Source organism: Podarcis melisellensis, assembly GCF_964234715.1.
Source record: "Podarcis melisellensis genome assembly, chromosome: Z".
NCBI lineage: Eukaryota > Metazoa > Chordata > Lepidosauria > Squamata > Lacertidae > Podarcis > Podarcis melisellensis.
This window is the reverse complement of record NC_138547.1, coordinates 25,264,431-25,290,785: the sequence shown is the minus strand read 5'-3', so window position 1 is coordinate 25,290,785 and position 26,355 is coordinate 25,264,431. Positions and strand designations below refer to the sequence as shown.

At 44.0% G+C, this 26,355-nt stretch overlaps 1 long non-coding RNA gene across 2 annotated transcripts in view; it reads right to left on the bottom strand.

The window, feature by feature from the left end:
• LOC309362064 overlaps positions 1-4,539 on the bottom strand; it is a 39,519-nt gene extending 34,980 nt beyond the window's left edge. For both annotated transcript variants that reach the window (XR_014164760.1, XR_014164761.1), the window contains exon 1: positions 4,307-4,539. This is a non-coding gene — a long non-coding RNA (uncharacterized lncRNA). The remainder of the gene's footprint in view (positions 1-4,306) is intronic.
• Positions 4,540-26,355: the final 21,816 nt, after the last annotated feature.

The window sequence follows — 26,355 nt, the reverse complement described above, 5'->3', positions numbered from 1 at the left end:
CCATTGCTAGTAGTTACCTCAGACTTCGATGGCTTTTATGCCATATTGATAATGTGTTCCGCTTTTAATAATAGGAGGCAGATATTCACAGTGCCTGCTGGAGGATAATTAACTACAAACCCCAAAATTTGGGATTCCCTCCAAACTCCATACATCAAAAATCCAACAGTGTCCACATCACAAGCATGGCAAAGTTTGGCAATAATTTTGCAGCGTTTCAGTGAAAACCCTGCATTTTACAGCACCCCGCAAACTGAGTAATTGCTACTCAGACCTCGGGTCATAGCTATCACTTCTGCTGGCATGAGCTATGCAAAAGTTGGAGGAACCAACAGGGTAAAGCTGTCAGCAGGAGGATGAGACAAACACTGCTTTTCAGGGGTGGTGATCCTAGGGATGGTGGAAACCTGTGCTGCTAAGTTTTACAGGCCCCAAAATGGGAAGAAAATGAGTTAGGCATTCTAGTTACCAAAGTGCTTAGAAGAACTGACATTAGATCCCAAGGACTAGTCCTATATACTAGTTGTCCCCAATTAGCTAAATACTGTGGACCTCCTGTTTTTCAAAAGCCAAGTCATGGACCCCCTACCTTCAGGAAAAAAATCATATCTCTATGGTAGTTTTGTTATGTAAATGGTGCCGCCAGCCCTCTGGTTGGGTTACACAGACCCCCAAGGGTCTGTGGACCACCCATTGGGAACCACTGCTCTAAACCATATTTCCATGAGTGGCTATAATTAGGCAAAATCATAAGGCATTTCAACAAAGGGAACTAACATCTTGCTAAAGAAATAACTATACCTAGACGTGTAAATTTATTAGGTACATTTGTTTTTAAACTGTATCAGATACCATATTTTTTGCTCCATAAGACGCACCTGACCATAAGATGCACCTAGTTTTTAGAGGGGGAATGCAAGAAAAAAATATTCTTTAAAGGGAGCGCTGAGCAGAGCCTGTATGCATCCCAGGCTTTGCTCAGTGCTCCCTTTCACGAGCCGCATGGAGCGTGTGTATAGCGCTTGCAGGCTTTTCCCTGAGGAGGGAGAAGCCCCCACGAGCTGCACACACGCTAGGTGCAGCTCTTTAAAGAGAGCACGGCTCTTGGGGGCTTTTCCGGGAGGTGGGGGAAGGGACTGAGGGGCTGTTTTATCTACTCTTTAAAAGTCTGTTATTACTTTTAAATGAATATTTTATACCATTTTATGTGAACTGCTAATACAAAAAACATTAAGTAACAGATAGATCTTGCTAAATCAATCAAAGAAGCCAAAGGGTGTCAACTAATTTTAAAAGAAATTTAAAAGAAAGGCCAGGGATTGTGGCATAAACAAGAACCCTATTTTGCAAGTTTATGCCAAACCCAGAAAAAAACCTATGCTTGGGCACTGGGGTTATCATGTATGCCTCAAATCTTTGCCCATGCTGTATGCTTGTGAAACATGGACCACTTATAAATGCCATTTCCAATTCCTCAAAAGATTCCATCAACGGTGTCTCCAAAAAGTTTTACACATCACATGGGAAGACAATACTAGTGTACTGGAAGAAGCAAAGATCACCAGTGTTGAAGCAATGCTTCTTCAACATCAGCTTCGCTCGACTGGTCATGTTGTGTGGATGCCTGATTATCGTCTTCCAAAGCAACTACTCTATTCCAAACTTAAAAATGGAAAGCATAATGCTGGTGGTCAACGAAAGAGGTTTAAAGACTGTATCAAGGCTAATCTAAAAAAATAAAGTATAAAACCAACAATTGGGAAACACTTGCATGCGAGCGCTTCAATTGCAGAACAGCCTTTACCAAAGGTGTCATGAGCTTTGAAGATACTCAAACTCAGGGTGCAAGGGAGAAACGTGCTAAGAGGAAGGCATGCTTGGCAAATCCACACCATGATCAACTCCTGCCTGGAAACCAATGTCCCCACTGTGGAAGGACGTGTGGGTCCAGAATTGGCCTCCACAGTCACTTACAGACTCATTGTTAAAACCGTGTTTATGGAAGACAATCTTACTCGGCTACGAGTGATCACCAAAGAAGAAGGAAGACAATGGTGCTTGCTTTCTATCTAATCCTGCATGAACTTAGTGGTAAAGTACCTGCTTTGCTTGCAGAAGGCCCCTTTTTAATCACTGGCATCTCCAGGTGGGACTGGAAAGATCACCTGAATGAGGGCTCATCCACATTTCCACTTGTCCTGCTGCTTTTCCCCAGGAAAACCTGCTGTTTACCACTGATTTGGAGCAAACATCAATTGGACTTTCTATGGACTGACATTTGCTCTTATTAGCAGAAAACAACTAGTTTTCCCAGGAAAGTGGTAGGGGCGCAAGCAAACAGAGAACAACTTCAACCTGTGCCCAGAATGCATAGGTCAAGAGGGAAACCTCCTGGACCCAAGCTTTCTAGGTACAGGAAATGTGGATGAGCACTGAAACACTGGAGAGCCTCTGCCAATCAGATCAGGCCAGACTAAGACTGATGGACAACAATGGTTTGGATCTGTATAAGGCAGCTTTCTAGCTTCCTCCCTACCATGAAACTTTATTTATGCACAGGAAGATGGGAACACAGTGAGGGCTATGGACAGATACAGGAACATATCGAGGCTCTCTTTTTTTTCTTCCATCCTTGCTGTGCATCAGAACACCATCTGTTATCTCCCTGGAAGACCCACTGTGCTAGAACAAGAGGGAGTAGGAAAATGGGGGCAGCCCAAACACTTTTGGCTCCTCAAAAATACCTTAAGAGGCTTTTGCAAGATGCAACAGGGATTTACTGACTTGCACTGATGCAAATCTGTTTATGCTTGTTCAACATTTCTGGTTGCTTTCTGTGAATGAAGCTACTTAAATTGCCTCCCACTACATTTAGCTTCTGCTCAAGACAGGAAGGCAAATATATTACTTTTCAACATGGATGGCAGAAGTCCAAGAGTAGCTAGCAGAGGAAGGAAGCAATCTTATCAGTCCTTCTGGTCCATTGATAAAACCACAGAAGGAAATCATTCAGCTTTCAATGAGGAAAGGGAAGTCTTAAATGAAAATTAGGAATTGCCTGGGGAGCTTTCAAGTCAACAGGAATTACACATGCAAAGCTGAAAGCTTTCGGCTCTATGTGGTGTGAAATCAGAGCAGAATTATCTATCTGCCGTGTTCTGTACAGTACTATAAAGATAGTGAAGATTTTATTTCTTCCTTTTTTACTCAGTCACATGATTTAATCTCCCAAACTGGGTGTCTGCATAAACAAAATAACTTAAGATGATTAACAGTGCAATCCTACACATGCCTGATCAGATGCAAGCCTTGTTGAGTTCAACGAAGCTTACTCTCCCATGTAACTACAGCAGCAATTAACTCTCTAAACACATCCTTTGTATTGTTACAGCCACCCCAATCTCTGCCAAGCGGTAGCAAGAGATTCCAGGGGTCTTGGCACTTAACCAGGGTTTATGTTTCCTTGGGGAAAATGGAACACAATGGATGCTAGCAACCTTATGAAATATGGTTTATTCACACATATTTACACCTGTGTGTTACAGAGAGTTCACAGCATTTACATCTCAAGAAGGTCCTTTGCAGCAATGAAACGCAAAATTAAGCACACCACGCGCGCCCCCGGTCTAGTTCAACCCACTTCCTGTTCCTCCTTCACAGCAGCACTTGCAGAAAATAACTCCTCCCCTCCCGCTTCCAGCATCCTGCCCCACGGTCACCCCACGGGCAATCTGTTTCTCAAGCCCACTGCAAAAGGCCCCTTTTTCCTACCCAAAAAACTACTAGGCAGAGTCAGATGTTTTGCCAATAGTTTGCCATTATCAAACAAGCCAGGTGCTTCGCAGCCTTTTTTTCTTCAAGACCCACCCACAGTAAGATGTTTCACGAGGAAGCTAGGGATCATTATTTCTTGCCCTTGCTAAATTCATGAATTTATGAGCTTGCTCAAATACTAAACCTTCACTGAAAGTAGAGCTTATAAGGGAGTCTATAGGGTTGCCACCTGTCCCTAGAAAAACGTGACTGTCCTTTTCTTTTGGAGAAAAGAGTCCCCTGTCTTGTTCGAACTTCAAACGGAACATCTTTTTTCACATATTCAAGCTCTTCCTCATCTTCCTCCTCCAAACTGTGCAAGCAGAGGGTTGGTCCAGTGGAGGAGGGGAGCCAAGAGTGAGAGCAACAGTTATTGGGGGACACAGGCAGAGGGTAGAGTGGGGGCAGGATGAGGAGTTTGATAGAGAGTAATTTTTCGTGAGCAGAGGATGGGTTGCAGGGAATGAGAGAGGTGGTTTGCAGTGCCAGGTACTTGCTACAGTGGAGTCTTGGGTTTTGCATGGGCATCTCCAGGTATGGATGGCAGAGATTTCTGTAGAGATGCCGCCAGTCAGTAGACAGTCAGTCTGCCAGTCAGTACTGACCTAGATGGACAAACACTCTGATTCAGTATGAGGCAGCTTCCTATGTTCCTGATTTGCCCTTCCCAGACTAAAAAGAGGATTAAAGTGCAGGTATACTACCGTCTTCACACTTCCTCTGAATTTTGCAGCACACTGTAGCCAGTGGCTCAGCACAATTCAGTATCCTGTTCTCACAGTGGCCAACCAGATGCCTATGGGAAGCTTGCAAGCAGGATTGGGTTCCAGAGCACTCTACCCTCCTGCAATTTCTGGAATCTGGTATTCAGACACCTCTTACTGTGAAAGTGTGTAGCCATCAATGAAGTGCATACAAAATGCACATTGCAGGATAAAATGTACACAGAAATGTGGTTTTGTTTTGGGAAAAAAATACATTTTAAAACAATGCAGTGTGCAACATCTGGAGAGCACTGTGCCTGATACATATTAAAAGTGAACTGTTAATTTAAACTAGTAAACTGTGGACCATCCATGCACACGAGGAAGGTATCAGCAGGCTTGGAGCAACCCCATGGCCTGCAGAAGTACCAAAAACAAAACAAAAACAAAACCTTTTGAAAGCAAAATTGAAGTTGGTAAGGAACCCAAAAACAGCCAATTAGGACTGAGCATGCTCAGTGGCCATGGAATGCACTGACTATTGGGGGAGGGAATAGAAAACTGGAGGAGGGGGGAATGGAATGGATTGTTCTGGGAAAGAGCATGCGTGGCTGGAAACCAGAACAGGAGCCCTGCACACTGCAACATTTTGTTGCAGATCTCGCTAGCTTTTTTTTACTATTGTTATCCTGCAGGTCTGGGAGTGACTGGAGAAATCAGCTTCTTAATTAAGCCTTCTTGTCTTCAAAATACCAGGGTACCATAGGCTCCTCTTAGGTTCATTCAGCACCACACCTGAGGACAGCAGGTCAGTTTACGGGGGCACAGAGGCAGACCAAGTGGTGCGCACACAGGTCTGCCACCCCACTATGCCTAATGTTGGGCTGGCCCCAACTTACACATATCGCCATAGTGTCAAGTGTGCTGCCATTTGATTAATTAATCCACATTAAATAAATGACTAGACATAGTAATTCTAAACTCTGTTTGTAATTGTGAGCATGGAAGAAGGAAGGGGGGTTGTTCTTTTGCTGTTCTCTCCCCTTGATTATTACCAAGATGATACCGGATCTATGTATCTCTAAAGATTCGGCTAATAAAATCATTTTCTGGAACTGTTTGCACTCTGAATAACAGTGGGATCTTCCAGCATGCTCAAAACTAGCTAAGATCTCTGACTAATTCAGTCAAAGCACTAAATTGCATCTGGATACATCTGCGCCCAAGTACAGTCACTTCCTGCCTGCTGTCATTCCCATTGTAATAAAGAAGTGAAGTGATTATCACAAGGATTCTGTATAATAGATACCACAGCTTCAAATTGGCCCATCATTTTGATATTGCAATGTGTGCAAAAATAATTTCAAAAAAGCCCCAATTTTGCATGAAAATGCTATGGCTTTGTGACTCCTAACAGACAACTAGGAAGACAGGATTATGGAGGTAATTGTGCACTTTCATGATTATTTGAGAGACAGAGAAAGTTTCCTCTACTAAGGACAAAATGAGTGTAATGCAGGAACTCAAATTCTTAGGAGGCACTGAGAGAAACTATAAATGATAATAGGAGGCCTAAAGACTGAGAGTTCTCAGTGCAGGGGGTCGCCAGCTTTTTGGAGGAGTGGGAACATTTGGAATTTTGAGAAAGTGCTGGGGCACCCATCACAAAAGGACTGCCGTGGGCCATTTGGGACCATGGGGAGTGTGGCATAATGGTTGTCACATCTAAATGAGGATAAAAGGCACTGCTGTGCTCCCCACAGAGAGAAGCTCTTTGCATCCCTCCCTATTATTATTATTATTATTATTATTTATATACCGCCCTATAACCGGAGGTCTCAGGTTGGTTCACAGACAGAAAGAAGGGCGAACATCCAAATCAGGCATCCAATGACATGTAGGCATGTTTAGGGAGAGTGGGTGTTTCAATGCAAAAGAGGTTGAGCCATTGCAAATGGGAACTGAGCAGGAAGGTCAAATAGTCTTTTGCATATTGAGGGATTTACTGAGACTTTCTGTGGGTACCATAGAAGATGCTCGCAGGTACGCTGGTGCTCATGAGCATCACACTGATAGCCACTGTCCTAGTACAAGATACTTCCTGCTTTTCTGTTGTAAGCTACACACAGAATTGCAAATGGCTTTCCATACTTTGGGGAGCAGGGTGTTTTTTTGTGGGTGACAGAGGCACATGGGTGGAGAAGGGGAAAATCCCAGTCAAATTTTTGAAAGATGGGTTCTTTCATTTGCACTCCCACCCACCATTCCTCACTCGGGGTGTGGGTGTGCTGGTCAGTGTTGGGTGGTGTTAGAAGATGAAGAAGTAACAGGGTTTAATGAGCAGTGGGTTTAATGTGGCAGAGGGAAGTCCAGAATCAGAGGCAGAAGTAGAGTTTGGAGAGGAGGGCATACAAATGCAAATTTTTAAAACGAACATCAAAAGAACATAACAACATTATTTACTAAAAGTGTTCATGCAGCAGTATTATAAAAACGACTATTCCTACCCCTATTCAAAAATGAACACCCAAAAAGGCATAGCTATCATCATGCCATACGAACCCAGTTAAGAACAAAATGCCTGGGTAAATAGTAGTGTCTGCACACAAATACACACACATATCTATTTCTTTGTTTTCTTCCTAGGTCTTTATCATTCTGTTTCTGTATCAACTTGTATTATTTGTTTGTTTGTTTAAATCTGGGCAATAAATGTTGTCTAAATGCATATGTATTATCACATAAAAATAAATAAATAAGTATTTTGTCACAAAATATCTATTAAAAGGTGTGTTTTATCTCAAAAGTCCAGTATTCTAAATGTATCTTATCATAAAACAAACATCATAAAGGCATTTTGCTGAATCAAACCAATGACCCATCTACTTCACATCCTGTTGGCAACAGTGGCCAACCAAATGCCTATGGGAAGCCAGCAATCAGAACATGAGCACAAGAGCAATCTCCTTTGCCCTGTGGTTTCCAGCAACTGGCATTCAGAAGAAGCAGTGCTGCATCTAGCTGTGAAGGCAGAGCATAGCCATTATGGCTAGTAGCTATTGATTGCCATGTGCTCCATGAATTTGTCTAACCCTCTTTAAAGCCATCTAAGTTAGTGACCATCTCTTCCTCCTGTGGAGAATAATCTCATGGTTTAACTTTGCACCGTGTGACGAAGTCCTTTCTTTAGTCTGTCTTGCAAGTTCTAGTCTCAGGAGAGTGGGAGAAAAACATTTCTCTGTGCACTTTCTCCATGCCATCTATAATTTTATAGACTTCTATTGTGCCATCTCTCACTTACCTTTTCCCTACCCAGGGGTATCTGGTTAGCCATGTAACATACAGGATCTGGTAGTGCTGACGTAAGTGTTGTTATTGTTTATCTCACCAGCTTGTGTTAGTGATACTAGAGCTGTATAAGGTGTATGAAAGTAAGTAAAGTGTTATTTGTTACTCAGTAATCTCAAATTGTGGGTGCTCTTTAATACACAGCACCCACAACAGAACATTGCAGGCCACTGTGAGAACAGGATGCAGGACTACATGAGTCTTTGGCCTGATCTTATGTAGGCCTGCAGACAGAGTCTCTGAGGCTAATCATAGGCAAAAGTAAGGTTCACATGTGTGAAGGCAACCTGCCATCAGGATCAGACACTAAGGGCTTATCCACACTAACCTTTTGCCTCACTCTTTGCAGGCAGAAGTCTCTGCTTGAATACTGTACTTCGTGTCCAAGTGGGTTGGTTGGTTGGTTTGTCCTGAGCTTTCCCTGTGAAAACCCGCTCTTTAAAGCTGAATCAGAACATACGTCAATTCAGGTTTTCTGAAGATTGATGTTTGCCTCAATTGAGTTTTAAAGAGCGGGTTTACTTCATGTCCAAGTGGGTTGGTTGGTTTGTCCTGAGCTTTCCCCGTGAAAACCCGCTCTTTAAAGCTGAATCAGAACATACGTCAATTCAGGTTTTCTGAAGATTGATGTTTGCTTCAATTGAGTTTTAAAGAGCAGGTTTTAGCCAGGAAAGCTCTGGAGCAAAAAGAAACAAGAAAAAAGGAGAGGGCAGCCGGACGCAGAACTTTAAATCACACACTGTGCCAGAAACGAGCGGAAGAAATGTACATGTGAATAAGCCCTAACTCACAATGCCACATCTGATTTTTAGAACATTTACCCTTCTCCCAACAGCTAACCCATCTAGTATAATCTAGAACTCTAGTTATTCCTATTGCTCTGCTTCACTATTTACTCATTTCAAGGCGTCCTGTTTTGTTATCATTGACTCACTGTGTGGTTGTCAAACCTGATTTATCAGAGTCCTGTTCCCTGTGACCTTTAAAGTACAGAATGTTACAGCAGTGAAGTCTCCCCCCCCCAAACACTGCCAGTAACAGATAAATGAATCAGTTGACACAGTCAGCCATGCCCTTTTACACCCTGCTAAATTTGTGAGGTGACAGGATATCTCTGTACAGTTCTATTAGTCTGTAGGTCAGTCATACACAAGCTCAGTGTATCACACCTAGAAGGATTTCTCTCTTCTCCTGCCACATCTCAGAGCAGTAGGTTCCAAAAATGTGCACTGAACTTCTTGACACTAAAGAAAACTACTACAACAAATCAGGTCTCTATATTCATAGCTAAACATTGTGTGTGTTGCAATGCTAAACACGTTGGCTTCGATGTAGTACACCTACTGTGTTCATTGGGGTCTAAACACAGGTGCTTTGTTTATGTATTTCATATATTGCAGGACAGGACATTTGCCTTCATGACCCTGCTTACACACTCAATATTGCATAGCTACTGGGCCTGCTCAGTCTTCACTGTGCTCTTTTTTTTGCAGAGGGGCAATAGCTTCCTAAAAAAATGTTGTACATCTGCAATCCTCAGGGTGCTACTGAGTTTGGTTGTATGTCCCAATATGCTATACTGAAGGTTCAGCTCCTTCTGTTGCATTGTTACACCCCACCCCACCCCTAATCTTCGAGAGGCAAGAGACTCCAGTGGTTCCAAACACTTTCTCAGGGCTTGGTTTCCTTAGAATGAAGGTCAGCAAGGACTGTGGTGTCTTTAGGACATTTGATTTACACATATGTGCAACCTGAACATAGGAGGGAGGCACTCGCAGCATTAGCACTCTCTTAGATCTTGCTTCCCCTTTTGGTTTCCAGGGAAGTCCCAAAGTCCAACACAGAGCAAACATATCTCTCTCCCCCCATCTGTCAGCATCTAGCCTTTCCTGCTCGCACACACAAAACTATTGTTCTCCTGTGCAGCAGTTAGATGAGTGCAGGGAACAGAGGCTCACATATCTCTTCAGGACAACTTCTTTGGTTATGGTAAATTGTGGTACAATGGTACCTCGGGTTAAGAACTTAATTCATTCTGGAGGTCCGTTCTTAACCTGAAACTGTTCTTAACCTAGGATTACCAGACGTCCCCAGATTTGGAAATCTGTCCCTGGAGAAATTCCATCCCTGGAATGTCCCCAGATTTGCAAATCTGTTCCTGGGAAAAGTGGCAGCGGCAGCCTTGGCAGCCCGGAGCCAGCCTGGTAGCGCTGTTGGGTCTGGCTGGCTTCAGGAGCTGCTTGCTGCTTGCTGCCGTAGCGCCCGCCATTTTTGCTCGCTGGAAGTCCCCATATTATATGTCTTGTGCGCAACACATCATATGGGGACTTCCAGTGAGGAAAAATGGTGGGCGCCACGGCAGCGAGCAGCTCCTGAAGCCAGCCAGAGCCATCTGCGCTACCAGGCTGGCTCTGGGCTGCTGACTGCCGCTGCTGCCGCCATTGCCAAAGGGGAACCGGGGACATCCGACGGTACAGATCTCCTGTCCCCTTCCCCCTTTGTTTTGACTGATTGGGGGAGGCTCAGGAGTTGTGGCCAGCCAGCCGTTGCCCAGTTTTTTAAAAACTCTGAACATTTATGTTTCACAGGATGCAAAAGAAGGGCTTGGCACCTTGCCTGGCAGAGAAAACGTGTGCATTGCACCCCTCCTGGGCATTGGCCACCCGTGACTCCTGAGCCTCCCCTGATCTGTCAAAACAGAGGAAAGGGGGCAGGAGATTGGGGAAGGCTCGGGAGTCATGGGCGGGCGGTGCGCTGTTGCCCAGATTTTTAAAAACTCTGTGCATTTACCATATATACTCGAGTATAAGCCAACCTGAATATAAGCTGAGGCACCTAATTTTACCACAAAAAAACTGGGAAAACTTATTGACTTGAGTATAAGCTGGTTCACCACCCCACAAACCTGGTGGTGGCAGCAGCGGCGGAGGAAGAACAAGCAGCCCAAAAGGGCTGCTTTTGTGCTGCTCATTCATCTGCCGCCGCCACCAGCGGCAAAGGCAGAGGAGGAGGAAGCAGCAGCCCAAAAGGACCCTCACTCGAGTATAAGCCGAGGGGGGCTTCTTCAGCATAAAAAATGTGCTGAAAAGGTCAGCTTATACACGAATATATACGGTATGTTTCACAGGGTGCGAAAGAAGGGCTTTGCACCTTTATACAATATATTATATTATATTATTACCTTACATGCTCATGTTTCTGTTAATGCAGAAAATAACATCAGCTAAAATTGAAAACAGTACAAAGTAGACACCTATATCAGAGATCTGTTCATACATCTGGGAAAGCTTGTTGGAACAAAAATGTTTCAGTTGTTTCCGGAAAGTGCAGACAGCAAGTGCCTGCTGTATCTTGACAGGGAGGCTGTTCCACAGAACAGGGGCAGCCACATTGAAAGCCCTGCTCTGAGTTACTGTTGTGGAGCTGGCTTCTGAGATCTTTTGAACTTGAAGGAGAAGCTCTGCTGCAGGCCACAGTATGCTGCTGGGTATATAAGGGATAAGGCAGCCTCTCAAGAAACATTTAGCAGGAATTCTTTGTATGATCTTATAAATGAAACAGCATGTCTAAAAAGCACTGTGCACATAGTAAGTACTGGTAGGGCCATTGAATCAGTGGCAAGCTCAAGGAGCATGGGAAGAGGAGAAAGCCAGCCAACAACATACTTTTCGGGTAAATCCAGGATGCTTGGAAGACAGGGGTAGACCCTATGAACATACTTGCTGTCTCTTCTCTGAACTTCTTGGTAGCATCATTGTAGGCTAGGGAATTCACACTGGGGCAAGTGAGGCTGAGTATCCAGGATCAAGCAAGGTCTTGCATGATCCAAAGGAGCCTGGTATGATTATTCACAGCCCTTAACGAGAAAGCTGGGGACTATTCCAAGGAAATGGATTCCAACTTAAGGTCAGGGAGATCCGGGAAGAGCTCTCTCCAGGGAATAATAATAATGATGTTATGAGAATTATAAGGTCTAAGATATAAAAGAAATGTACCAAGCAAACATACATACATACATACATACATACATACATACATCGCATGTCTGAAACAGTACAGGGGAAAAGCCCTGAAACCATGTTGTCTCTCCCAAATTGACCTCAAATGTTTCTCTGCAAGGAGGGAGGAAATTAATAAAACCTCCACGTTGTCTCTTTGCTCACAAATCCTGCCTTAAGGGCACATTTAAGATATGATTAGGGCGAGCCTGTGACCTGGACTCAGGAATTAAGTAGTTATCATCAAAAAAGAACAACCAGGTAAACTCATTAACAGCCAAGTAAACCCATCAACAGGTTTCCTGCCAGACAGGATTCTGTTGTGGACTGCCCCTTCTGTGATGTATGTATGATGTATGGAGGGGTGGTCTTGGGTTCCAGGGTGGGCAATTTGAAATGTCTATATAAGGGCTTGCGCACCATTGTTTGGGGTCCCTCCTGCCTCCTGCGTATTGTTGTGAGCACCCTGTTGCAACAGTTACTAAAGATCAGGCTTACAAGCTGCTTTGCTTCTAAATATTCTCTGGTTGGCCTGTTATTTTCTCCTACCGATAGAGAACCTACAAAAGGACTCTATTTGGGCTCTTAGGTATTCCATAAGGGAAAAGGGGCAGTTTTTTCATGTAGCAAATACTAATAAATACTATGAGAAGCAGTTTGGAGCCTTTTGTGCACAAACTTGAGTCTCGGGTATTCTAATAGTGCTCATACACCATAGACTAGAGATGGAACATCCATTATAAATGGATTCCGACATGGATTTTGGCCATTCTAACCTGATGCACTGGATTGATTCTTGCATTGAGCTTGTGCAGGAGCCTCCAGTGAATTATCAGGTTATTGTTGGTTTTTTTATAAAAATTAAAATTAATTATATGGAAAATTCTACACAAAATTATAGGCAAAGAATACTCTCTCTGTGTATATAATATTTTATACGTATTAATATGTGTAATATGCTGCCCAGTTGCTGCTGACCCACGACAGGGCCTTCTCAGTAGCAGCCCCCTCCCATTTGTGGAACACCCTCCCTGTTGAGTTACATCTGTCTCTTTTAGGAGGAATTTAAAAAATAATCCTGGTGAACAAGGCCTTTGATAGCTGAAAGGTTCTGTTCTTGACAACTCTGAAATTACTGGCTGTAAGAGTATGAGTTTGTAAACTTTTTTGTATATTTGGTCTTGGTGCTTTTCTTTGGAAAACCCATATTTTACTGTTGAATTGGAGCAAACAGCAATTGGGTTTTTCCATTTGCTCCAATTCAGTGGTAAAACACAGGTTTTCCTGGGGAAAGGGCCGAGGCAAAAATATAAAAACCGACATGGATATGGCGTATTAAAGGCTGGAAAGTCCAGTGCAACAGGGATATCTGGATGAGCCCTAAATCAATAGGTTATAATTTTTATGGAGTTATATGCACTGTTGTGTTTCAGTTTGCACTGTTACCTCTGGTTAAGAACTTAATTCATTCCCGAGGTCCATTCTTAACCTGAAACCGTTCTTAACCTGAGGTACCACTTTAGCTAATGGGGCTTCCCACTGCCGCTGTGCTGCCACCAACACACAATTTCTGTTCTCATCCTGAGGTAAAGTTCTTAACCCGAGGTACTACTTCTGGGTTAGCGGAGTCTGTAACCTGAAACGTTTATAACTCAAAGTGTTTGTAACCCAAGGTACCATTGTATATGCTTGTTATTTTTTAAAAACGGAGTATATAAGCATATGATACGTCTATAATATATTTACAATGAAGTGTACAATATGCAAGAATTACAGTGGTACCTTGGTTCTCAAATGCCCTGGTACTCAACTTAGAACCCAAACACTGCAGACCTGGAAGTAAGTGTTCCAGTTTGCGAACCTTTTTCGGAAGCTGAACGTGCTCCGTTTTGAGTGTTACATTTCCAATTTGAGTGCCGCACTTCTGTTTTGAGTGTTACGCTGAGGTCTGTATGTTTTTGCTATTTATTTTGCGTTTTTGCAGCTCTTTTTTGTTTTGTTTTTGTGACTGTGTGGAACCCAGTTCAGCTACTGATTGATTGATTCAGAATAAAAAAATTCCTTCCAGTAGCACCTTAGAGACCAACTAAGTTTGTTATTGGTATAAGCTTTCGTGTGCATGCATACTTCTTCAGATACCAGATGACTGATTGATTGATTGATTGTGTGACTGCAGTACATTGTTTATTGCTTTCATTTTATGGATCAATGGTCTCATTAGATAGTAAAATTCATGATAAATTGCCGTTTTAGGGGTTGTTTTTAAAAGTCTGGGATGGATTAATCCATTTTGCATTACTTTCTATGGGAAAGCGCACCTTGGTTTTGGAACACTTTGGTTTTGGAATGGAATTCTGGAACGGATTAAGTTTGAGAACCAAGGTACCACGGTATTCATGTTTTTTGGCCACAGCTAATAGAGAGAAGCCTTGATAGTTTCTGCAATCAGTTCTGTCACCTTATTTAAAGAGATTGATAATTTTGGCATCAATAAAGTCTGCTGGGATCTCTTCTCTTTCCCAGATTTTTTCGATGAGCTTGTGAAGTTGTTGTGTAAGTTCAATTCCACCCACTTTGAAGACTTTGGCAGGTATCCCATCAGGTCCACTGGATTTGTTGTTTTTCATTTGGTGAATAGTTGTACACAACTCTCCCAGATTTGGAGATACTGCAAGCTCATCTCTAACTTGTTTTTGCAGAATTTGTGAGAGGACCTCAGCACCTATGGGGGAGTTGTGGTTAAGGAGATGTTGGTAATGTTCTTTCCAGTGCAGTGCAATAGCTTCTTTAATTTTTAGAAGTGTGGTACTATCTGCTAAGCATAGGGGGCATATGCCATGATTTATTGGCCCATAGATGGTCTTTGTGGCTTTAAAGAAACTCTGTGCATCATGAGTGTCAGCTAAGTGCTGGATCTCTTGAGGCTTTTTTTAATCCACCAGGTATTTTTTAGTTCTCTGGTTCTTCTTTGAACCTCAGCCTTAGCGTTGGCATAGGTTTTTTTCTTAGTGGCACAGTTTCTATCTCTTTGCCAGATCTGAAAGGATTTCCTTTCCTTGTCAATCATGCATTCAATCTCACTGTCATTCTCATCAAACCAGTCCTGGTGTTTCTTGCTTTGTTATCCAATAGTTTGTTCACAGGCTGCAATAATGGATGTTTTTAGCTTGGTCCAGTGTTCCTCGATGTTATCAGGGAATTCTGAAAGCAGGTGGTCCTTAAGAGTCATTTGGAAGCAATCTGCTTAATGGGATCTTGAAGGGCTTGAGTGTTCATTTTGCACCTTGGTTTCCTTCCTTGAAGCCTGCGTTGAGGTATAATCTTGATAGCCATTGCGGAGCGTATTAGTTGGTGATCTGTCCAGCAGTCATAGGCACTCGTCATAGCTCTGGTAAGGAGCACATTATGTCAATCTTTAGCACGGACAATAACATAGTCTAAGAGGTGCCAGTGGTTTGACCAAGGATGGCTCCATGAAGTTTTAAATTTATTTTTCTGTCGAAAGAGTGTGTTGGTGCCTCCATGGACTGTGCCTCCATGGAGGCACAGGTCAAATCTGTGTCCAGGACAGCTGTTTACCAGCTCCATCTGGTACGTAGGCTGAGACCCTATCTGCCTGCGGACTGTCTCGCCAGAGTGGTGCATGCTCTGGTTATCTCCCGCTTGGACTACTGCAATGCACTCTACGTGGGGCTACCTTTGAAGGTGACTCAGAAACCACAACTAATCCAGAATGCGGCAGCTAGACTGGTGACTGGGAGCAGCCGCCGAGACCATATAACACCGGTCTTGAAAGACCTACATTGGCTCCCAGTATGTTTCCGAGCACAATTCAAAGTGTTGGTGCTAACCTTTAAAGCCCTAAATGGCCTCGGACCAGTATACCTGAAGGAGCGTCTCCACCCCCATCATTCTGCCCAGACGCTGAGGTCCAGTGCCGAGGGCCTTCTGGTGGTTCCCTCATTGCGAGAAGCGAAGCTACAGGGAACCAGGCAGAGGGCCTTCTCGGTAGTGGCACCCACCCTGTGGAACGCCCTTCCAGCAGATGTCAAAGCGATAAACAACTACCTGACATTCAGAAGACATCTTAAGGCAGCCCTGTTCAGGGAAGTTTTTAACGTGTGATATTTTACTGTATTTTTGGTTTTTATGGAAGCCGCCCAGAGTGGCTGGGGAGGCCCAGCCAGATGGGCGGGGTATAAATAATAAATTATTATTATTATTATTATTATTATTATTATTATTATTATTATTATTATTATTGGTAATAACAAGGTTGTGTGATGCACATATCGTCAAAAGTAAGATTCCATTCTGGTTGCTGTTGCCAACTCCTTCTTTCCCAATAGTCCCAGGCCACAGACTGAAATCTTGCCCAACTCTTGCATTAAAATCACCCAGGAGGATAATTTTATCTTCCTTAGGTGTCTCTGAGAGTAAAATTTTTCTTTAATGTCTTCATCGGCATCCAGTGTTGGTGTATAAGCGCTTATACAGTGGTACCTCGGGTTACATACGCTTCAGGTTACATATGCTTCAGGTTACAGACTCCGCTAACCCAGAAATAGTACCTCGGGTTAAGAACTTTGCTTCAGGATGAGAACAGAAATCATGCTCTGGCGGCACAGCAGCAGCAGCAGGAGGCCCCATTAGCTAAAGTGGTGCTTCAGGTTAAGAACAGTTTCAGGTTAAGAATGGACCTCCGGAACGAATTAAGTACTTAACCCGAGGTACCACTGTAATAGTAGCCTGTTGGTTTTTGGTGAGCTTTATTTGAACAGTTGAGAGTCGCTCATTAATGCCGGTAGGGACTTCTGACAGGAGCTTCACAAGGTTGTTTTTGATAGCGATGTTCTTGTTCAGATAGACCTTTCCAGAAGAATGTGTAGCATCTTTTTTCTTCCTTCAGTTGTCCCTCGCCTGCTCTTCAAGTCTCTTGAAGCGCTGCAATATCGATGTTAAAACGTTGCAGCTCTCTGGCTATTCTGCGTTCAGGACGCTCGCTGTCTGTGTTATCTGACAAAGTCTGTATATTCCATGTTCCAAAGTTCAGTTGGAACCCCACTGCATGCGGTAATCCAGTCACGGAAAAAGGGAAGCAGACTATGTTTAGGGCACCTTTTCTAGCCCCTTCCCCTTTTTGGGGTGAGCAAAGTGGATCCTAAAAAGGGCTGCTCAGTCATGGATACAGCTGCCGAGCTGCTCAACTGCCTCGTTCCTTGAGTCAGAATGACTGAATCTTTATCCCCTGCCCATGTGCCGGTTCATGACTAGGGGCTTCCAGATTTCACGATCCTGCCCCCGTTACCATTTGCCGATTGCCATGGGACTTTGGGGGTTTTTGGAAGATGCCTGTGCATCAATTTGTTTTATGTGTGTAGATCAGTGCATGCTGATCAATGCACAGTCTTCACAGTAAGACTCTGTTCCAATGGCATGAGTAGTCGCAACAAACCGGTAGATCCTATCTGCTGCAGCCTTCATCTGCCTTTACAGCCGTTGTAACATACCGCTTGTTATCATCCGCCTGTTCTGCCATTGAGGACTTCTTGGGTCATTCTTTGTCTAGCTCCTTCCCTTTGACCTTACCGCCTTGGGTGACCCTGCTGGGAGTACGAGATTCCCAACGGCTTCTCTCACAAGGGTCATAGAAACTTACAGCATGGCCCAAGCTCTTACAGCATGGCCCAGAGCATTGCAGACAGTCCTTCCTTCACCCTCGCCAAGATGGATCTCTCTTTCTTCCCCTTCTTCCCAGAAGCCCTTTGCCCTCCCCCAGAGCAGTTACCCTGGCAACCTTCCAAATCTCCAGTCTCTGGTCACACCTGGGGCAAGGAGTTGTTGACTACCCTCAATGGCTCTCAGCTCTGCTCTTCCGTCAGCTCTGCCAGACTGTGGGAAAGGGAGGGCGGATATTCTGTTAAGGCAGCCCAGGAATCCCCTTGAAGTTAATACTCTGCCTTCATATCACAAGGGAACCCCAAAATCCTAGCATTTATTAATTTATAGGGTTTACCCCAAGTCTCTAACAATATTTCTTGATCTGAGAACTATTTCACAAAATTTAGAGAAGGGTGAAATCTGAAGAATACCGTAATTACAAACTGATATGCAGGCCAATATGCAGGCCAAAATGTCATCCTTCACCATTGGTGCCGATTCTCCATTGGCTCCTATTTGGTTCTTATTCCTAATTAGATCCCTTAATACTGACCACCACCACCACCACTCCTAGCAGAACTTTTGGCTCCTGGTTCCTGGCACAGCTCTGATGTTTAGGCTACATCTGCACCATACATATAAGGTACTATTATCCCACTTTTAGAGTCCTGGCTTTCCCCAAAAGGATTTTCCCTGGGAAGAGGGATTAACTGGTAAACCATTTTGAAAATTACAGCTCTGTGAGAGGAATTAGTTGTCTTTTCTCAGGACCCTTAACAAACTACAATTCCCAGCATTTTGTGGGGGAAGCCATAGCTGTTTAAAGTGGCGCAGTAGTGCTTTAAATGCATAGTGTGGATGTGGCCACAGTATGCGGCAGTAGTTCCAGCTGTTGTGGTGCTAGTCCTCCTCTTTAATTAGGGCATATGACAATTAGTTTTGAATCAAGAAATAGGTTAATTGCTTTAAGTTCAATTGAACAAGAAAAAAACCCCTTGTGTAATGAAGTCTTAAACCGAACAGCAGATCTTGTAAGGAATCGTTTATATACATGCATGTATGTATTATAAAAAAATAACATAATCAGAATCAAGGACTTCTAACCTTAGATGCAAAAGGAGTATAATATCAGTGCCATCTCCAGGGGTTAGGGAGGACTTACTTATTTAGGCCATTATTTAGAGCATTTGTATGCCACTCTTCAGCCAAAAGCATCCCAGAGTGGCTTGCATGCAATTCATTAAAACAAGGCAGTCCCTGCCCACAGGCTTACAATATAAAAATACACAACACACAAGGGGAAAGGAACGGGGAGGGTAGAGGAAAAAAATCCAACTCAGACACCAGTTTTAAAGCAGATGTTCTTATAATGACCTGCTGTCACTTCTGGGGCAGGAGGTACCTGATGGAGCTGACCGTTCACAACAGAACTGATTAAGTGAGCCCTCCTTTCCATCTCTCCCACTGAGGCAGTCTGATGTTCTGGCAGTTAAGGGAAAGGTTTGAGCCACCATCTCTGATGAGGGCATCCTCTGTCATTATTTCCACCACATCCTTGTAGCTCAGTCCTCACAACCACCCAGTGGGAGAAGTAAAGGCTGCTGTTTAATCTACTGACTCTTGCATGTTATGAAGCAGGGGTCGTGGTGGGTGGGGAGTGTGAACAGGTAGAGGCAGCAATGAGGGACTGCAGCATTATCAGGACCAGGAGACTCTGGGCACAGGCTGAGGAGCCTTCTGCGGGCTTATGAGCCTTGGTGAATGCTCAGCAATGCTGCCACCAGCCCTGTCACCGGTTCCAAACTCTTTCAATTACATGCCTCTCTCTTACTGAGAGTCTGAGCTAGGAGATCTAGGAAATTTCCCAATGAAAGATCACACATGCATACACACCCCAGGCATAATTTATTCTCTACATACTGATATTGCCCAGGCATGCAACTCCCTGTGGGGCAAACATCAGCTTCAGGAGGGGGCGGTTTCTATTGCAAAAATGGTGCAAAGGGAGAGGGCACTGTTTCCCATCTGCCCACCCCAAAAAGGAGGCAAACCACAAATTGTGAGTTTAGAAGAAAACAAGAAGTGCAAATGTGCTAGATCTGCCTTTGATTGAACCTTCTTCCCCAATCCCAATCCAAAACCACCCCCAGTTTATTTTAACACTTTCAAAAGGAAACTCACAAGAGACACTGTTTTCAGCTAGAGGGCCACAGCCCCTTGTGCGATTCCCTTGGGGTGGGTAGGGAGCAGATGCCAGTGGGGGGCAGAACTAGAAGCAAAAGAAGGCAGAATAATTAATAGGGGAAATTACCTTTATTAACTAGGTTACTGTCTGCAGCCATTCATGCAACCCTCTCTATTCTCCAAGGCATTATCAGACTCCAAGGTCACATTCCAGCCAGGCAAAAACTATCAAGGAGAGTGTGAAGCAGGTTCAGTGAGGGGTGTGGCTTTGAATGAGGAGGTGTGGTCTGAAGAGGGCCTTGAGGATAGAAAGGGCTGCAGGGCTAAATTTAGCCCACAGACCTGAGGTTCCCCACCACTCACCTACTGTTTCACATTTTGTATGGCCATCTGAATAGCTCAGTTGGTTAGAGCATGGTGTTGATACTGCCAAGGCTGCAGGGTCGATCCCTGTATGGGACAGCTGTGTATTCCTGCATCGCAGGGCTTTGGACTTGATGATTCTCAGGGTCCCTTCTGACTCTACCATTCTATCATTCTATGATCTCTACATCTTACTGTGTAATGGGCCTTTGGAAAAAGAGAGAACTGGGATACTTAATGGCCTCGTAATCTATCCCACATCACAGGGAAGCTGTGTTACTTTCATGAGTAGTTCTGCCTTGTTGTTTGTTGGGGAAGAAAGTGGAATGTGGATATGCACACCCTCAGCGTAAGCACCGTCTGTTGGATTTGCATGTAAAAGCATTTATGACAAGTCTTTCCCAATTTACTACTTCCTTGTGGTGATTCCTGGAACAGCTCTGTCAAAACAAAGGCAGCTATGTTACGGAATATTTGTGGCTTAAACGTTTGAAATGTCCTTGCAGAAGAGAGGCTTTCTTGGCTGCCTCTTTATTTCTGCTGTTATGTCTGGTGTTCTCCGTTTCACCGGAGAAATCAGGACTAGGCAAGGATCTATCAATTCATAAAAGCTACAACCAGGGGTTGTAGTGGCAAATTCAGAAGTGTACAGTCCCTTCAAAGCCACACCTCAAAGCCACACCCCCTTTGAAGATTGTACAACTTTCTTATACAACAGTCTTATCATTATACAGTAACTATACTTAGGGGTGTATTGCAATGATCAGTGCAGAATGCCATCTTTCAACTTGACCTATTTTCTGTGCAAACACACAGACAAATGATTTGGAGGGCTCCAATATTTTCTTTTGGTGTGGTGTAGTGGTTAAGAGCGATGGACTCGTAATCTGGGGAACCGGGTTCGCTTCCCTGCTCCTCCACATGCAGCTGCTGGGTGATCTTGGGCCAGTCACACTTCTTTGAAGTCTCTCAGCCCCACTCACCTCACAGAGTGTTTGTTGTGGGGGAGGAAGGGAAAGGAGAATGTTAGCCGCTTTGAGACTCCTTCGGGTAGTGATAAAGCGGGATATCAGATCCAAACACCTCTTCTTCTTCTTCTTCTTCTTCTTCTTCTTCTTCTTCTTCTTCTTCTTCTTCTTCTTCTTCTTCTTCTTCTTCTTTGGTGTGTGTGTTTTCCTTGAAATTCCATTGCACGGAACTTGCACACCTTTCCCTTGAAACTGAAGCACCTTTTGTTTGTGGTGTTCCAAAATGATTAGATTTGGATCATGAGCAACAACTCATCCTCGGTGTTCTTCCTGCACATGTTCTGCAGAATGACCCTAGGAACTGATTCTCAGTGCTGATTCACCTCCTTTCATTCTGAAAGGCTCTGATCAGCACAAAGAGAGAGAAGACTTCTTCTTAGTGGCTAAAACACTCTCCTTTCATGTTAACTGGGCAGCTCCAGGATCCCGGACCCTGCTACAGAAATAGAAGGGGTTCTTCTACACTCTGACATCCTCACTGCACTTGTGGTTGCAACTAAGTTCATACAAGAGTGAGAGGAAAGTATGGACCATGGGAAGGCAAACTAAGGCCTGGGGGCCGGATCCGGCCCAGTCGCCTTCTAAATCCGGCCCGCAGACAGTCCAGGAATCAGCGTGTTTTTTACATGAGAAGAATGTGTCCTTTTATTTAAAATGCATCTCTGGGTTATTTGTGAGGCATACAAATTTGTTCAAACCCCCCCCCCAAAAAATAGTCCGCCCCCCCCCCCCACAAGGTCTGAGGGGCAGTGGACCGGCCCCCTGCTGAAACAGTTTGTTGACCCCTGGTGTGGACGTTCAACTTACATCGACTCTCACCAGCGTTGCTCTACCATACAGCCCAGTCCGATGAGCTGCTGCACAGAGGCAGTGAAGCAAAAGACATATCTGAAAGTCTGTATTCTCTCATTTGAACCTGTCTGGGCTCTGAGATCTTCAGGGAAGGCCTTTCTCCCTGTCCCACCAACCTCACAGGAACATGTGGTGGGGATGTGAAGAGGGCCTTCTCTCTGGTTGCTTCCAGACTTTGAAACGCCCTTCCCAGAGGACTTAGACTGGCTTCCTCCTTGTTGACCTTTTGCCAGCAAGTGGAGTCCTTTTTATTTCAAGAGGCCTTTAGGGACTGACTCAAAAGGGCTAGTGCTGTGGTTTTTCGCATAGAATCATCCTCCTCTTTTTATTTTATTTTATTTATTTTAACAAAGTAATAATAATAAATAAATAAAAATGCGCACCCCACCCCTGAGATCATTCCATTGTAGCTATCCAACCTCCCAAAATTTCCGGGTTAAGCTGGTGTGTCTACCTTTGTGACAGCCGTTGCGCATGAACAAATTACAGCACATGTGCAGATGAAAGCTCCATGGATAGGGGTTCAGTAGTGTTGCAAGCATGGGGAAACAAATCAGGTAATGTACGGTATATTGGGTGAAGATACCCCTGCTTCCTCCCTCGTGTATACAGCAATGTAAAAATGTGACTTGGAGCACAGCTGGGGAAAATGACCTCGCTTCATTTTAAGCTGCTTAATAAATAGCCTTGGTCAGTTTTTAGTTTCACTTACCTTGAATCTCAGTTTACTGTGTTATCCAGATCAGGGGCCTTGGCTGATAGCAAACTCTGTTTAATCTAACAAGCCAGTTTCAGAAACCCTGGATGGCCCAACATTGCCCTTTTGCTCAAGTTCAAACTTCTTCTGGCACAATGGAACTTTCCCCTTCTCTCCTCTCCACCGCAGGCCCCAGTCCACCCTCAGAATCTGCTCCAGAGGTTTGGGGAACCTAACTTTGGTCACACATGAAGGGTAACTTTGGTCACACATGCAAACCTGTGTTTTTGTTGGCTCATACATATTTCAGTAAATCATGGTTTAGCATGATATGGAAACTAGCCCTGTATGTATTTTGATTTTATTTAGTTAAAATTCTTATATATTGCCTTTTGATCTTAAAAAAAAAACCCTACAAAAAAGTAAGACAACGAACTAGAATTAAAATACAAATTCAACAATAAATCTGGTAGAAGACAGAAGAAAAGACAATAGGAGTGAAACTCAATTCAGTGGTACCTCGGGTTACAGACGCTTCAGGTTACAGACTCCGCTAACCCAGAAATAGTACCTCGGGTTAAGAATTTTGCTTCAGGATGAGAACAGAAATTGTGCTCCGGCAGTGTGGCAGCAGCAGGAGGCCCCATTAGCTAAAGTTGTTAAGACAGTTTCAGGTTAAGAACGGTTTCAGGTTAAGAATGGACCTCCACAACGAATTAGGTACTTAACCCGAGGTACCACTGTACATATTTTTATCCTACAATTTGGACCAAAAAACACCAAAAAAAACCACCTTCAGAGCAGCTAAAGGCAAAATAATATAGCAAGTGTGAAACAACAATTAAAACACAAAAAGGCAAAACAGCCTCACAACAAATATGAAACAAATAAGTAGCAGCTGTATCCCAAATCAATTAATATGCAGCCTAAATGTCTATTGGAACTGAAAAGAAAGCGATGATGAGGCCATGGGGCTTCTCATGGGAGGGTTCTCCACAGTTTAGGTGCCACTACCGAAAAAGCTCTGTAGTGGCTGTTTATCCCCACCCCACCACCCCACAACCAGAGGTACACAGAACAGGACCTCTGGTGTTGATTTGAACACCTAGGCAGGTGCTGTCAGGCCTCGGCCATGAGCAGTGGTCTGAGATGAATCCTGAGGCATGGGACAAGCCAGTAGTCGGAACCAAAGAGTAACACCCTACATTTTAAGAACTTACCACTTTAACTGTCACAGGTTCTCCCAAAGATGCCTGGAAACTGTAAGTTTGTTCAAAGGAACCCAGCACAGAGCTAACATTCCTAGCACCAGGAGTGCCAGCTTGGCCCTGCAACCGTGGGTGCCCAGGGCCGTGGGTGCCATGCAGCATGCATGTCCCTGGCACCGAGATTTGTAGGTGCCCAGCCCCTTCATGGGGAATTTTGTGGGTGCTTGGGCAGCCAGGGCCCTAGGGAGTTGGCACCTATGCCTAGCACCCTTAACAAAGTTCAGTTCCCAGGATTCTTTGCGGGGAACTCATGATGGTTAAAGTGCCATAAATGCAGAGCTTTTTTTCAGGGGAAACTCTGAAAAACTCTGGTTGCTTGTGTCCCTGCTATGCACAAGGCCTGAAGTAAGACACAGTTTTTGTTTGGTTTACTCAGTAAAATGTTATCAGGACTTTTCTCTCTGGGCTCCTTCTGTGCCATTTAAGTGGTTTTGCTAACAAGAGGCACTTAATCCTTTTGACTGCAGGTAGTTTTTCTTAAAGTTGCCTTACTACCCATAAGCAGGGAAAGTGCTAGGTCCATTTATTTTTTCTTCTGATGGGAGCAAAGTAACTGGAAGGAAGTATTTTTTGCAAGAAAATGGCGGACAGGGAAAGCATTAACCTCTCTGCCAGTGCTCTGATCAGACTTGGGAGCGCTCTGCAGCTGCGGCAAAAACAGAACCCCATTTGGACACAGTTCACATCGCTTTCTTATCATGTCCTGGGTGGTCTGTTGCCAGAGAACTTTAGTCTGTGGTTTCTTAAACTTTGCCTTGCATTATGCAATTTATTTATTTTTAAGATTCCTTAAAATCTAATTGGAATGAAGGTCTAACAGATTTGCTTTGGGAATATGAGGAATTTTAACGATTTCCTGTGTAAAGTCTGAGGGTCCTCTTTGGTCAGTGAGGAATGATACTGTTTGAAATAGCAACACTGAATTTTTGAAAGGTTGGTGTGAGCTCCTTAAGGAAGACGATGATGGCAGAGGAGAGGGTATTCATGGAGACCACACTGCAGATCTGTAATATATTCTAATCAAAATTTGTTTTAGATATGAAAATGCAACTAAGGAAGGACTAAAGATACTGTAGATCTGAACTGGACTCCATTTCAATCCAGCTGAAGACTAATTTAGGAATGTGGGAAGCTACCTTTTACCACTGGTCCAAGTAGCTCAGTGTTGCCTGCTACACTGACTGGCAAAGGCTTTCCAGTAATTCAGACAAGTGTCTCTCCCAGCTCCTGGGATCTTCTGCATGCAATGCAGGCTATGGCCCTTCCTGAAATGGAGAGTGTGCATTTCTCCACCTTACCTGGATCCATCATAACTTCCAAGAACATAAGAACATAGGAAGATGCCTTACATTGAGTCAGACCATTGGTCCTTCTAGCTCGGTATTGTCTACTACACTGGCTGGACGTGGCTTTCCAGGGTTTGTGGCAGGTGCTTCTCCCAGCCTTACCTCCTGATGCTTAGGATTGAACCTGGAACCTTCTACATTCAAGGCAGATCCTCTACCTCTGAGTTACAGTTCTTCCCCACTCTCCAGTTATCCAGTTCCTTGTGGTTTCTTCACTTGGCCACAGTTAGTCCCAAGTAGTTTCTCCATGAACAGTGTCATCTCCGAAGTTTAAAGATCTCAGGCAATGCACTCAGCTCCCTTAACTTGAAAGAGGTGATCCACTACTGCTCCTGGCCTACTCGGATGTTCGGTGCAAAAGGTCAGTAGTGCTGGGTGGTCCTTTGTCCAGTCCTGCCATGGAACTATATGGAACCCATCCCCCCCACCCCATTTGTCAAGCATGCAGCATGGCAACCCAATTGGGACGTGGATTTGTACAGTCCTTCCAAAGGAGCTCGAGACCAAATTGCACATTACATTAACTGTGTTAAAATATTTAACAATTTACTTAATTCTATGATTCTGTATAACCTTTTGTAAATGGAGCAAACAGCAATTCTCATTTTCTGTGGACTGCCAGTAATGAGTATGTTTTCATGGTGGAAGTGGTGGGGCAAACACACACACACACACACACACACACACACACACACAAAGCCCACCTTACAGACCCAGAAAGCACAGGCCTGTGCCTAGAAATGTGGAACAAAGGTGAGTATGGATGAAACCTGTGTATATAGTTTAAGACAATTGCTGCCACAGCCCCTTCCAGTCCTGGTTGAGAAGCAAAGCACCTGGATGAGGTCTTTAACCATTTCCTCTCTTGCAGAAATCATGGGTGGTGGTGGGGAAGTCCCTCTCACAGCACCACTGAAATTGAAATCCCCCCTTTGAGAAAATTGCATCTGGAAGGAGGGGGATTTAAAGCCTCAGTAGGGAAGGGATGGGTTAAAGCTCCAAATGACCTACCTACACCCTCACCTTGCTTCTTCTAATTATTTATGAGCAGTTTTGTTCCCAGCTTTGCTCTGGAATTCTCAGAAGCCAAAAA